This window comes from Corapipo altera, unplaced genomic scaffold (assembly GCF_003945725.1).
Source record: "Corapipo altera isolate COAL_440 unplaced genomic scaffold, ASM394572v1 56, whole genome shotgun sequence".
Lineage (NCBI taxonomy): Eukaryota > Metazoa > Chordata > Aves > Passeriformes > Pipridae > Corapipo > Corapipo altera.
In genome coordinates, this window is record NW_020884896.1 from 12,137,500 (window position 1) to 12,152,520 (window position 15,021).

The 15,021-nt window shown below is 38.5% G+C and overlaps 1 protein-coding gene across 1 annotated transcript in view; it reads right to left on the reverse strand.

Annotated features, from left to right (window-relative positions):
* Positions 1 to 15,021, reverse strand: part of GFRA1 (GDNF family receptor alpha 1) — a 145,228-nt gene that overhangs the window by 57,630 nt on the left and 72,577 nt on the right. The window lies entirely within an intron of this gene.

Consider the following 15,021-nt stretch of genomic DNA (forward strand, 5'->3'; position numbering starts at 1 on the left):
ATACATATTAGTTACATACAAAACTTTCAGTGCCAGAAACTGCAACCAGTCCTTATGTTTCTCAGGGTAATGGTTTAAGTGAACAAGAGCACAGGCATGCGTTAAGGTCAGAATGCTGGCAAAAAAATGACAAATATTCAGGGCAGGCTGCACTTCATCTTCCTTGTAGCAGACATGCAGGATGAATATTGGCTAAGACTTGGTCTCACTAAACAGCCATTAAAATCTGTGGTAAATTGGAAGGGATACGTTTGGCCCATTGCACAAGAACACAGTGAGAATGTGGGCTTCTAACTCTGGTTTTGTAAAGCTCTGACATTTGTAATTTCTCCCTTGAACAAGTTAAAGGATGTTCTGTGTCTACCCCAGGTAACAACATTTAAATGTAATCTGTGTACTTTACAGAATGTAAAAGCCATGTGCCCATTATTACAGTTTTTGAGGTATGAGAACAGCTCACCCAGACAGAACAGGTGCAGCCCCATGACTGGAAGCTCCCTAAAGCCACCCACAATGCCTGCAAGCTCCATGCTTAGGTAAAAACACTGCTATAACGTCTATAGATGCCACCTGAACCCTGGTAAATTTATGAAGTTTACAAGCTTTGAAGAAGCTGACACAGAATTAACAAGTGACTGTGAAAGAAACATTATAAAACAAGGAGTGTGCCTCTTTCTCACACACACACACACACATGCACACACTATAAGAAGCTACAGGAAAAATTAAACTCAGATATAATTTAAGGCTATAATTACACATTTAATTTTGCAATACATTACCCAGATATTATAACCCAATAGATCCTTTGCTTGAAAATGAAGGCAACTGGCGTTAGATTGCAAAATTCAATTAAGAATAACCATAATGCTGCTTTGGATATTAGGAAAGCCAACATCACAGATCCAAGAAAATACATTAACTTCCCACTGCTACAGAATTTGCTAGCTGAACAAAACAGTTTGCAAATATCTAAAATCTGCTGCAACTTCTTAGGGGGGCTGGTCAAATATAAAACACCTCAAACATTTTAAATCTCTAAGTTCCTCTTAAAGCTTTTTCTTCCTAGATCTTCCACCTCTACCCAGAAACTTAGTCCCAGGTCCTTCTACAACTCAGTGCCACTCATCCCCATTCTCCTACCACTCTGCCTTCCATTTCCAGATCAGGACATCGACCATTTCTCTTTTTCCATGGCAGGAAAAGATGATGCAGCTTGGCTGATGTGCTGCACTGAGGTTCTGCATTTGTTTGAACATACTGTACCCACGATGGGCCTTGGCTGCTCACACACATTTCACATTATACAAATATATCACCTACGTCCCATGCATCTCACCTATCCAAAAATAACACAAAGCATAAGTAACATTAGATTTGTGTTTCACTCCAGCAATGTGCTGTAACTACGTTCAGGGGTTTGTACATTTAACCTTTGTGCATTTAACATTCACACTCCAAGTCCTTCCCAATCTCAGCTGCTTGCACAATAAACTGCAACTTTTTCCTTATGTTCATAAATTACAGAATTATAAACATGCAACATTTGACTATAAATTAACAGAGCCAAGCATTTTTTATAATAGCAGCCTACAACAGTTTAAGCAACACCGCACGCAGAAGAGATGAGATACCCAAAATACAACCCTCTCTTAAAATTGTAACATTTTAATGTAAAACAATGTACTACATTAGCATACAACTATAATCTTAACTATGAACTTCCAAAGTTTTTTTAATACAGTATATAGAATTATATGTTTAGTACAAATATAATTACTATGTAATCTGCAGGGCATATAATTAGGCAATATATGAATAGTACGTGCTAATTACAATGTGATTGCACAGTAATTACATGGTTATTTGTGCCTCGGAGTCAACTGCTGAATTCCCCTCTTTAAAACAAAATTCTGTGGAAGAGCTCCAGATGGGGTGCTGCAAAATGAACAGACACCAGCTTACCGTATCGATATATGCTGCTACAGAATTAAAAAGCACTCTTGAGTATGAGCACCTCAAAAATCAAAAGGGACAGGTTTATCAATCTTTTTTAAAAGGCAGAACATAAGCCAAATCACTGACAATGCAAGGAGCAGTGAAAGCTATCTTGGATTAAAGTTGAATTAGGTGCAAAGTGTTCAAAAACAATAGTTATGCATATTTGTATCTGTCATCCAATTTGTATCTGCCCAAGACCCTCATTCCTCTACGTGTCAACTCTGAACAGGGATCAGTTTTTTGGAGGTTTTGGTTTTTTAAACTAGCCCCGGCTGTAACATGCCACTTGCCTTTTCTGTTTGATACATGCGTCCCTAGCTATTATTTCTGGCATATTTGTCATCACATTTTACAAATTATTTTCACCTTTTAAAACCAAGACTAACTTACAACATATAAGAGAGGCGCATCAATTGCATTTGAATTAAAACAGACTGTCTAAACCAACTCATTAATATCACCTTCTCTTAAGCTTTTAAATCATGTTTTAATGAAAAATTTACAATCCAGAACACACTTTATTTTAATTGCAAAAGTGCAACATAACTATTCCTAAGTCCTGTGGTAACTACAAACAGTTAAGAATACAGGGAGTGTTTCTGAGGATTACTTATGCAGCAGTAATATATAAGGTCAAAATTTCATCCAGCTTCTGTTCTGCAAAACTTAAATTATTAAGACAGGCAGCAGTTTGGCTCTTAACAGGTACTGCCTACTTTAAAAGCAAACGGATCTAATCCAGAGCTACTTTTCCTGCCAGAATGCTTTGGGAAAGGTTTGTATAAGGAGATCCTTTCTCAGTTCCCCCCTCTCTTGGGGCACTTGGAAACGGATTGAGGGCAGTCAGGGCAGCAGCCTGACAAATAACGATTTCTTCCCACCACCATTTCCCAACCCAGAGCTTCCCCTCTCCCAAGTCTGCTTTGCCTAGGCCAATTCTGCAAATCTCTGCCAAACCATGCAGCTCTCCATTCCTGCCAAATCATTGCAGACTCCAAGGGAAGTTACTTCCAGGCAAGTAGTAAGTGATGCCTCACGGCTGTGTGCAAGGCACTGGTTCTCGTCTGTGGCACGGGGTCCAGGAGAGCTGATGTGGAATTCCCAGGATGCTGCCTCCCAGCAGACACCTCCAGTAGCTGTGAGCCACGGATGGGGTGCAAGCAGAGGCACAGCAGAACACTGCCAGAGCCAGGAGCCGCTGCCTTGGTGGGAAACCAGCAGGTCCCAACTGCCAAAGCATTAGGATGACTAAACCCACCCTCCTACCAGGCACAGCAATCTGGAGCAGCAATCACTGGCTTACTGAGTTATTTCTACATTCGTCACCAGCTCACAGCCCTTCTGCAGCACATGGAAGACATGCGGGCAAGGTGACATGTTTTACTGATGAAAAAGCAGTCCTTGTACTACAGCACAGGGTGTAACCACTTCAGTATTTGTTATCTCCTGAATATCCCCACCCTAGCTCAACATTGCTATAGCTGCAGCACTCCTGGATTCAATCTGCCATATGACCACAAAAAGAAGCCAGCCAAATGCTCCAGTCTTTTATCCAGAGATGTTTCTAAAGTTTTAATATGGTTTCCTCTGCCCTGTTTGATCTTCCTTATGCTTCACACTCTTTCACAGTCTCTTCACCTTAATCTTTCATCTTCCTTGCATCTCCATTTCTATTTCATTTCTTCACCTACTGTGCCTTTGGCTGTCTCCTCAACTCCAGATAACCCACGCCATGGTGCACAGGAAGGGATTCCATGGATACCGGGAGTTTCTTATTTCTGCTCCCAGTAGACAGAAGGAGCACAAGGACTATTAGTTGTTCTATAAGATTGTTATTAAACAGCAAAATGGACACTTAGTTTTCAATTTTCTTACAGCACATTAAAAGCAATTTACTGAGGTTGTCATTAAAATTACTATTACTATTTGCAAGTAATTAGCATTGGTAAGTTTTCTAGTAGATTTAGTGAAGGGAATGCTATAAAAGAGAGCGATAAATGTTAATGTGATGGAAGGCAAAATTACAAAGTGATAGAGGTGACCACATGGGTATGGGCCTACTCCAACACAGGTGCAGAATATGGCCTACAGGAACCAAAAACTGACCAGAATTAAGAGGGGAGCCATGATCCCACTTTAACAAAAGTGCTGCTATGGGGTTCAACAAAGTACTCTTGCTTTGTAAAAAGAGTAGATTAAAAAACAAGGAAAGCATAAAAAATATTGTCATCTGCCTTTTAATGCATTAAAATAAATTATCATTTTCCTGGACAAACTATTTCTAATCCCAAACGGTAGAGAAAAATCCTGAGATTTATACACATAGTATTATTCTGAAGTTCTACTTGTCTTCTGTTCAGTATTTACAGAACAGACAACCTACTTCAAACTTTTTGCATAATCATAATAAGCAGATGCCTAAATTTGTAAATTGAAGCTAATATATTATCAGCTATAACCAGGGCGTTCAGAGTACTACCAAATATGCATGCTGAAATCAAAGTCGATGGCACCAAGTGACAAGGATGAGCCTGACTTCCGTGTGCCTGTGAAGGGTACAACCAAGGCTACAGCAACAAATAGACCTGAAAAACAAAACTGCCTAAACTTAAGGTTCCTGAAACCAAAGCTGGAACATTCTACATTCCTGGTGAGTCATAAGTCTTTGATCACACAAATTCCACAGGTCTCTAGAATTCTTTTCTGAATACAGTCATAAATTTACTTGAGGAGGCAAATACTGCCTCCTGTCCAAATCATATAGAGATCAAGAACATTTATATTGCTTAGCATGAACCAACAAGCATGATTTGGATGTGTTCATTTACCATGTTGTTTTCGTAAGTGTTTAGCTATCATGTTATGCAAAGACTTTGGCAACACACCCTGGCCTTTGTTTTTATGAGACTCCACTAGTGAATCATCAGTTGGGATCTTGAAGACTTTGGGTTCAATGCTTTCCATGACCTGGAGACTCAAAAATGCTGTTCCCATTTCCCAGAAGGGCTCTCAGACCATCTCACTGCAGCGTGTTCTCAAGAAGGTGCACAGGAAATGGTATATATTGCAAAACAAAGAGAGAGCAAGATGCTTTAGCCCAAGAATGACAGCTCTCCCTGGGAGGCAGATTGCTGGGTTCTGGCCTGCACCCAGGAAAGAGAGTTCTCTTACAAGAGCGATGACTGGAAACCAGGATTGCCTCCCTGAAGAAGACTCCCTTAACTCTAAGCCTGCAGAGGCATGATCCCACTTGTACTCTCTATTGCTAATCCCTCCTAAAAATACATAACCCTATCTATACTCCATCTCATGCCCGCCCTTCCAGATCAAGCTACTGCCAAACCCATAGGGTACCTTCCCAGGCTTTCTGATATCCTGCAGAGATGAGCTGAGAGCAAAGACATCTAACTTCCTCAGTGACTATTCTGATCACTAACTTAATGACTAGAGCACCATAATATCTTCTGTTAGGTGCCTATTGAAAGAAGAGCAGTTGTCTAATCCCAGGAGGATACACTGACTGCTGCGTGAGGCTGTCAACCTGGCTTCTCAGGTCCCAAGTCTTCCAACAAAGCTCAGTTTCTGTATTTCTGCATATCTTTCACCAGACCAGGTAACTTAATCCCTATCCAATGTGGCCTTGAACACCTCCAGGGATGGGGCACCCACAACTTCACTGGGCAACTGACCCAGTGACTCACGTCCCTTACAATAAAGAATTTGTTTAATTTTTTGTTTGTTTGTTTGTTTTAACAGTTTTCTCTGCGAATTTTATGAGGATTTTTAAGCATCACCTGGAAGCAGAGGCTCCTGACTTTTAGGTGGATAAATGTATCTCTTGGTCTATTCCTGCAAGTTTATTCTACTAATGAGGCCACATGCTCTAAATGCTGCATTTTGCATTGCCCAAGTTCACCGCTGCATCTCAGTTCTAATACTTGGCAGGGCTCTTGTTGCCATTTAGACTTAGATCCTGATACCTTTAGTTGACTGTTTCCTATTGCATTTCAGTGACACTGCAGATAAAGGTTGCAAGAAATTGCAACTCCTATGCTGGGTATGTTTTGATGAAAAAGGGGAAAAGCTATGTCTTACAACGTCCTTTGATACTTTCATTCTTTTCTGGGGACAAATGAGGAAAGGTTGAGCTCTGTGGGTTGGCTGAGGGACACCAGCTCAACTTGCAGGTTATGTAACAGGAAAGTCTTATAACCCTACAGTGATCTGGTTTAAATTTTTGATCCATGAGAGCAGGGAGGGAGAGGAAACCCTGCTCCCCAGGGTTAACAACATTGTGGTATGCTGCTGAAATTCTGTCTTCACTCACACAAGTCTCCTGATCTATCACCTTTAATTTCTGCTACAAATCTAATGGAAGATTATACCAGTATCCCTAATTTTCCACATGGCACTGAAGACAGCAGTTGTACATTATATTCATGCCAGCACAGTTCAATCTATTTTATTCACTGGAGTTATTCTGAATTTTCAATAATCTGTCATGGATATGGCTCTTTAAAGCCACTTTTACTTCTGCCTAAAGTATCTCACTTAGGAAGCAGAAATGCCTTAATAAAATCAGAGACTGCTAAACAAAGAAACTAAAGTTGTTACAAACTGATCCAGTCACTGTTTCTCACATTAACGCACCAATTATTTCAGTTCTACCTTAAAGAGTTTTAGGGTATAAAGATCATTTTAACCTATCTACACTGCACTAGCAGTAGGGATGGATCATGCATGACTGGGACCATATACAGCATACATTTTTTTCTGAGGAAGTCAGTCATTCCATATACAATTCAGGCTCTGTACTGAGCGAGAGGCTGGGTTTGTGATGTGGAAGGCTATCACCACAGTTTCAGCTGAGTTCTTCTAATTAATTTCCCTTTAAAATATTCTAAGTGTAAATGTGTTACTGCACATGCTATCGTGTTATGCACTTCAGTATTTTATTACTAGCTAAATATTACGTCAACAGAATTAAGAAAGAACCAGCAGACACAGAAATACAGAATAAATCTGTGAAAATATTCAATCTCACACGGTTGCCATGAGAAGAGATTTACTGCACACAAGTTCTCAAGACACAGTGAGGGACTGTTTTGCCAAAGTCATGCCAATTTACAGGGCAACTTTCAGCATTTCTTTTTATTACTACAGAATTGAATTCACAACTTGTTTCCTCTTTTCCTCAGACTTGATTAATTACCATATTAACATAACTACTGTTCTCCTGCTTATAATGGGTTCCCTCTAAAGTGCTGCCCCAGCAAAATAAACCAGGAGAAAGCTTCTAGCTCTTTGCTGTAGCATTGCAATCCTTTCTAATCTCACTATTTTTCAAATTTATGTTCCATTCCAATAAAGCTTGTGTGAATATTATAGCAAATCAGATAATACAAGGTTATGACCCTTGTAATTGATCTTTCAAGGTTCTTTTTTCCTTTTTTTCCAGTTGACGTGGTAAAAATCACATTTAGCTGTGCTTGTTGACACTTGAGAATTCACTTTGTTGGCCATATACACTGTTTCAGAGAGATCACATTACATAATGATGTATTTCTAGTGCTTTATTTCTTCTATACCTACAACCCCATTAAGCTGTAAGCAAACCTCCCATGGGGCTGTAAGACTACAAGTATCAAGGGGGCAATGCTCCCATCCTGTTCAGAGGGAGCATAGCTGCAGGAAGTATTATGTGAGGATACAGGGTTAAATATTAGCTACTACTTTAAAATATTTTCAAATAAATAAAAGCAGTTTAAAATAAAAAATTAAATTTCCACTTGTAGAAAAATACACATTTAAATGAATACAGACCATGTATGCCAGCACTAGAAATCAGGTTTCTAGAGCAATAGTTTTCACATGACCACTGGAATAAAGTGATTAATTGGACTGTCTCAGTAAATGCAATCATTAAACTTTTAATTAACCTTTTCAACCTCTTACACCTATTCGTTTTGTTATGCATTAGATTTTTACAGTTTTCCAGTTATTATGCTTGACTACACTTAAAACAATGCAGAGTTCCGTTAGAAAGATATGAAAAACAATTGAAACAGCTCTTACTGTTCTTAACAGGAAAATACCACTGATACTGTCATCATCAGGGTGGTTATAAATCAGGTGGGCGACAGACATTCTGAACTTTGTGGCTGTGTTCCCACCTAATTTTTGTTTTGGCAGCACACTGTTATTTAATGGCTCTGGCTACCAGGAAACTAGCTTTTGAAAATTCTTTCTCAACCTAGTTATAATTACTCCATATAAATCATACAATGATCAATTATAATAATCTTGGCTTCATCCATTATTTAAACTTAGCATTTGAATCTACACAGCAGGAGTGCAGGAAATTCCAAAGTCCCTTCGCTGCTCGCTAACAACTGCTTTACTCCTGAAGCCATGCCAGTTACAGAAAAGAAGGGGCCAGACATGCTCTTAGCTATGACACTGGAACCTGAAATAACCACAGATTTCAGATAAGGAAGGTTTTTTGCCTCTGAATATAGTATTTTGTTGTCTAACCACACTACCTTCCAGTTTGTGAAACAAAATTCAACATGAGATTTTGCTCTTTGCAAATCAGAGGAGTTCTACAACTATATACGCTGACAGCACAGTATTATCTTATTTTAAAATGGCCTGGACTTTTCTCATATAGATGCTTACAAACACATTTGTATACACGTGTATATGTACACAGAATGTTTCAATACTTCAAGTCTCATTTCACAAGATAGCTACTTAGGTATTTATTAATCAGAAAAAATCAAAATGTTTTTGACTAACTTAAGTCTGACTCTAAGATATCTGAGCTCAGTGTGATATGAATGATAAGTCTGATGGAAGGAGGAAAGAAACTTAAATCAACTTGCACAAAGGCTCGAGCAAAATTTTCAAATATTTTTCAGAAAAACTTCAGAATTATAACTGGATTTTGAAATAGTAACAAGAATTTTTACAGCTATTTAATAAACTATGTATTTTTGGTTATGCAAAATATTAAGCTTATTATTATTACTTTTTGGTACCTTGTCATATTAGTCTCAGCCATAATATATGCTAATACATGTAAAGAGAGTATCTGTTTTGAGGTTTAATATTTTTAAATTTTCAACACATATGTAGTCTTTCAACTGCATGCCAAGAATGGTTTTATCAATAAAGCAATATTTTTCTGGTTTACTTTTTTCATTTCATTAAACCATAAAGCTGATAAAATGTGGGAAGTGAATACGGAGATAGTTCTGATACATTAAAAGAAACAAAGTGGTGCTTTTGCACAGAATCACACTTCCTCTTAGCATCAAAAGAAAGCATAACAGAGAAAGAGGTTAAAGGTGAGAATGTCAATACTGTCTGTTACAACAGGAAAAGGGCTGAGAAAGCCCTTCACTTAGAACTATAAGTGTACTTACAAACAGGCACAACTCGAACACCTGGAACAAAAATATAAATCCCTATGTCCCAACTTGGTCAATCACATGAAATTTGTCCATGGACAGGACAGAGTAAACGTTCAGTAATGGTGCATAAGTAAAAATTAATGGGTAGGATTTTCAATTTTTTAAAAAATAAGGAGCACATCTGACCCACAGCAACCCTTTTCACAAGATATAAAGTCTTCTTGGTAGTCTAACTGGGAACTCCATGTAGCTCATCAGATAGATAAATGCTCAGTGGAGTAGCCAAGGAACTTGTCTGTGCTTCTCAGCTAAATCTGCTGAAAGCCCCCTGAATTTCACAACATTTGATTCAAGTGGACAAAGGAGATATCAAGGAAGGAGAGCTTGTCAAGGGCAGGAGGGAAATTCTAGAAATGCAAGATGTCATATGTGATAAAGCAAGTATTCATATTTGATCACAAGGTTGCGAGAGATTTCACTATATAACCCATGTTCTTGCCCTACAGCAAGACCAGCTACACCAGAACAAATCCTGACAAGTCCATAGGACCAGAACGTGTGCATGCAAAGGTACTCCTCATAGGTCTTGGTGATCAGGGGAACTTTCAGATGGCTGGAGTAATCCAAAGGTCACAAGTATCTTTAAGAAGGGCAAGCAGAAGGATACAAGGATATCAGCCCAACCTTAGTTGCAGAGATGATTACTGAGCCAGCCCTCCTTGATTCTATATCCAAGCACATAAAAGTGATGAAAAAACAATCAGCATAGTTTTATCAAGGTAAAATCAGTCCTGACTGCCTTCTAGGTTATGATGACTGCTTCAGTGGATAGAGGGAGAGCATGTGTCACTTTATGTTCACTTTAACAAGCCTTTTGATACAGTCTCCCATATTAATCCTTGTGGCCATACTGGAAAAAGAAGATCTTGGGTAGGAGGACTAGAGGGTGGAAACTAGCCCTGCTCTGAGTGGGACCTCAGTGACCTCGAAAGGTCTCTTTCCACTTTAATCATCTGCCTAATCTATGCTTAAACCTGTTTTTCAGTAGCTCCGCAGCCTCTCCCAACAGCTGTCCAGTATTCTCAATGCATCCCATTAACATTTTTTTTCATGGTAAGTAATCTATCATTTCTGCAACCTAATCTCCCAGTTTTCTTCCTAAATTTACTACTTTTCTCTTAACAATGGCTTTTTAACTTCTTGAAAACTCTCATTCTCCCATCCTTCACAACATAAGTCATGTTTTCTAGATATTTAAACTTGCGTTATTTTATTCTCAGATTTGGAAAAAAAAATAGAGATTACAAAAAAAAAACCCAAACCCACACAAAACAAAAAACCAACAAACAAAAAAAACAATCAAGCAAACCACTGACCAAGAGTTTCCGTACAAGTTGAACTCAGGAGATTCCTACAGACAGACAAAACCTGTTAATTCAGGAGTTGCTGAAGCATAGCTTACTCCAGCCTCAAGCAATACCAGTGTAGGTAGGGATGGTTTACACGCATTGACTGTCTACTGCAGGAGTATATATTAGCTTATCTTTGACAGCAGCTTGCTCCTGATGGCTATAACCTGAAAAAAAAGAGCCAAAGTATATAAAACCTTAGTAGAAAAATTATCCTGCTTATTATGCAGTATTACTCTTTCCAAAGGAAAATCAAGAGAGGACAGCAAGCTAGAGAAGTGACTGTGAATCAAGTCTGACAAGAGCAGCTGATGGGATAAATCAGGTAACATTTAAAAGCAAAGAGTAGGGAAAGATTCTCTCCAACATAATAAGAGGAAAGCTCTACCTTCTCTAGATGAGCTGTCTCAGTATCATGACAAAAGTTCACTAGCACAACTAAAAGAAGAGGTTAAAACCACAGTAAAGGCAGCAGTGACAAATACAGGGCTGTCACGGGCAGACGCTCAATTAGTGACAGCAGGAGCAGAGGTGGGGCAGAGGGTGCCATCGTGGCAGTGGAGAGAGCAATAGCGTGAGAACAGCAAAAGCCACAGCAGCTGTGGAGGCACCAAATCACCCCCCTTTTTCCTGCTGCCAGTGAAAACCATTCGGGGCAATTATCTGGCCTATCGACCAAACAATATGAGCCTCATTCCATTAATCCACCACCAGATGCTCTTCTTTTCTCTATCAGCTGGTCCCAATGAAATCCTGTTGAATACAAATAAATTCGCCACAATGTGAAAACAGTAACTCTGGTAACTCTTGTCTATTCACAGATTTGCTTACGTGAGCATTGCTCACTATGTTGCTGCTGCTTTCACCGAAGTCTCATTGCTGAGACTTCAAGAGCCAGTGACCAAGATGTGTGCATTGAGGCAGGTGTACTTAATGGATCAAGTGAAAAAAGATACTTTGGAAATAAGTAACTTAAATAATACTGCCTTAGAGATTTAATAATGATTATGATGGTCCCTATCCTACTGTGTACCCAGAAGATAATGCAGTACAAAATGAAGGTGAGGCAGCTGTGTATGATATATATCACTTACCTACAATGCAAGAGGGTTTATTAACTTGAGATAATTATGCTATTTAATAAATTCCACCACACTAATAATTAGACCATTGCCTACTCTACACTCTGATTTACCTTTCACTTTCATTTATACGACATACAACATGTGGTAATAGAAAGCTTCTTTCTGTTTTGTCTTTAGTGTTCTTGGCTTTCCCCTGTTCCCTGCAGATCCCTCTCCCTGAGCTAGTCTGTCTCTGAGCTAATCTGGTTTACCTTTACTCAGCTCTTATAAGTGTCCAGTGTCTCTTTTTTCCAAATGTGAAAATGTGGTTCTTCCTGAAAAAGGTAAGGAGGAAATAAATTATTTTTACTTAATTGTTAACTACATAGCATGTGTGCCTCTTTTCTGAGGTACTGCCCCCATGCCTCAGCTGTTAAGTGTTCAGTCTGAAGTCCACTGAACACAATATTTTGACTTTTGTTTGCTTCAAAAAGCTCTGAATCCAAGTTTTATGCCCTAATTTATGGGCATAAAATGTCCTTAAATCCATTCAAATCAACTAAATATCTGATTAAGTGCTATAGTGAACTGGGCATCAGCTTACATTCTCCTTGGCTCCATTTTTTAACTCTAAAATATATATAGAATGTACTGGGTTTTATTTTGTGGACACACTTACAATACGTAAATATATTTGACAACTATGACTGCACACGTACATAGGAGAAAACTAAAAGCAACTAAAAGAGAAAACCAGCGTTGCAGCAAAATTAATTATTTCAACATTCAAATACTTAAATAAAATGAATGTCTTCCTAATTAGTGAGGAGTGATCCTTACTAAGTAAAATGAAAACACTATTTACATTTAAATAGTCTATTTTATTCAGAGTCACTTCACACACATGCACACTACTGAACTGCAGCCAGTTCTGGAGTGGAGAATAATAACTGTACAGCACCAGTAGCACTGTCCAAGAGGCACTAGAGGGACATGGATAACAGATAAATCAATAGTGTATAATACTCCTGTAATCAAAACTATAACATTTATCCAAATTACTTTTTTTTCATCCTTTTTTCAACGTTCACACTCCTGCCTGATCAGGTAAAAAATGTTACTGCTGCCAGGAATTCATATCATGAGACTGACATCCCAACTCACATCCTGCTAGGATGTTTGTGCAGTATTGACTTAAATGGATGGGTTTGAAATACTAATTCACTAGTGATGTATGGGTTCCAGATAGACAAACTGTGTTTAACATACCCCAGTAAGTGAAGAACCCATTTCAGGACAACACTGATATTAACACTATTAATCCCATTCCCTTCAGTGTGGGTGCAGCCTGTACAGTGTTGCAGAGGCAGCACTTATGCAGTGCACACCAGTTGTGCAGCGTCGTTCCTCTGGCACACACAACACTGCCTACTGATCACTTTATGATTTGGTGACATGGAGACTACAGCTTCTGGACCTCCCTTGCATAAACACATCTCTACTTTGTGACCATAGCTCTGACTTTCTGTGCCACTGAAGCCATGGGGGCAGGACAGATGCAGAACCTTTGTATTGCTAATTTCTGCCTGTAAATCTTGATGCTTAACCAAACTGAGCAGAAAACTTTGGCAAGCTTCAGTTTCCCAGTTTTTCCTACTGTTTATCTTGAAGAATTGATTCAGTAACACTGTCAGGAAAATCCTGAGAGACAGTTAAAGTACTTAGATCCATTGCCTCTCACAGACAAGCTGATGGGGACTTTCTTCTCAGTCCTGTTGGAGATAAGAGATCACCACCCTAGGTATATTTGCTCTTTCTTTGAATTTACTTGCTTCTTCATCCCCATCAAAACCAAGAAAGTTTGCTTTTATACCTACTGATTAGTGTCAACAGCAGTATTTTACTTTTGAATATGCTTGGAAATGCATATATTTAGTTTAAAACAGGCCTGAGACCTAAGCACAACACATAGAAGCACTGATGAGAAAACTGAATCTCGAAATTCCTTACACATTGCATACACGAATTTCTCAATCAGCACCAGCTCTCGCTCTCTAAAGCCCTCCTACAACTGTGAAACTTTCACATGTTCAATCCCTTGCACATGCAATACAATATTATAGTTCCCTCTGTAATTCAAGATGATGAGAAAGAATGATTAAGAACACTATTGAAATCAACACCAAAACTTCAAATAAAATGAATCAAATAAAATGAATGTTAGAACAATGTAGAAAGGCGAGACATCCACAATACATCAGTGTATGAGTAAATAAATAAAGTACAAAAGTCCCACATATTTGACATTTGAAGAACAAAACTATCCATCAATGTCTTGGCATGGATCGATCAAACAGAATGCTACTGACGAAAATCTAATAGTATGATGGTAATAATGTAGCCATAAAGCCTCTACTCTATAATTGACTGCTTCCACTTCAAGCTAACATGTCTAAAAGAGTGACTAATGTTCACCTAAAGATTTCACTTGCATTGAATGACAATCAGCTACACCTTGCACTATTCTTCACAGATTGCTTATGCTGGGTAATTGCTGAGGGAGAGGAGCCAGAGGGGAAATAGTCTACTTAACTAAGTATATGAAGAATGGTATGATAATCTCAAAGGAAAATACAGTTTCTCCTCTGATTTTAAAACACAGTGCAATACTCCAGCCGTAACATTCCTTTCCTACAGCAGAAGCATCAGTGGCGACTCCATAAATAGGTCAGAGTAGGTTTTATATTTAAAATGGGTACTTAAACTTTCAGCAATATATAAAAAATACACTATATGCTTCCCAAAATTACAGAACATATTTCTGAGAACTGCAGACACATTGTATGCTTTGGTCAGATTTTCCTTTGGCAATTTCACTTAAAATCAATAGAGTTCATTAGCATTATAAAACCAAACAGAAGAATACATTTCAGTGACATCTTTATAACTTACTTCTGGGATCTTAAAGAGCAGACTATCTTAAAAATAGCATGAGTTAGCACACAGTTTATTTAGTTTTAATTCATGAAACTAAGACGAATTTAAGTGTATTTTTGCACTTTCCTAACTGAAAAGAAAAGCTGAAAAACCAAAGAAACAGTTTTCTGGGGGGTTTTATTTGTTTGAAGCCAG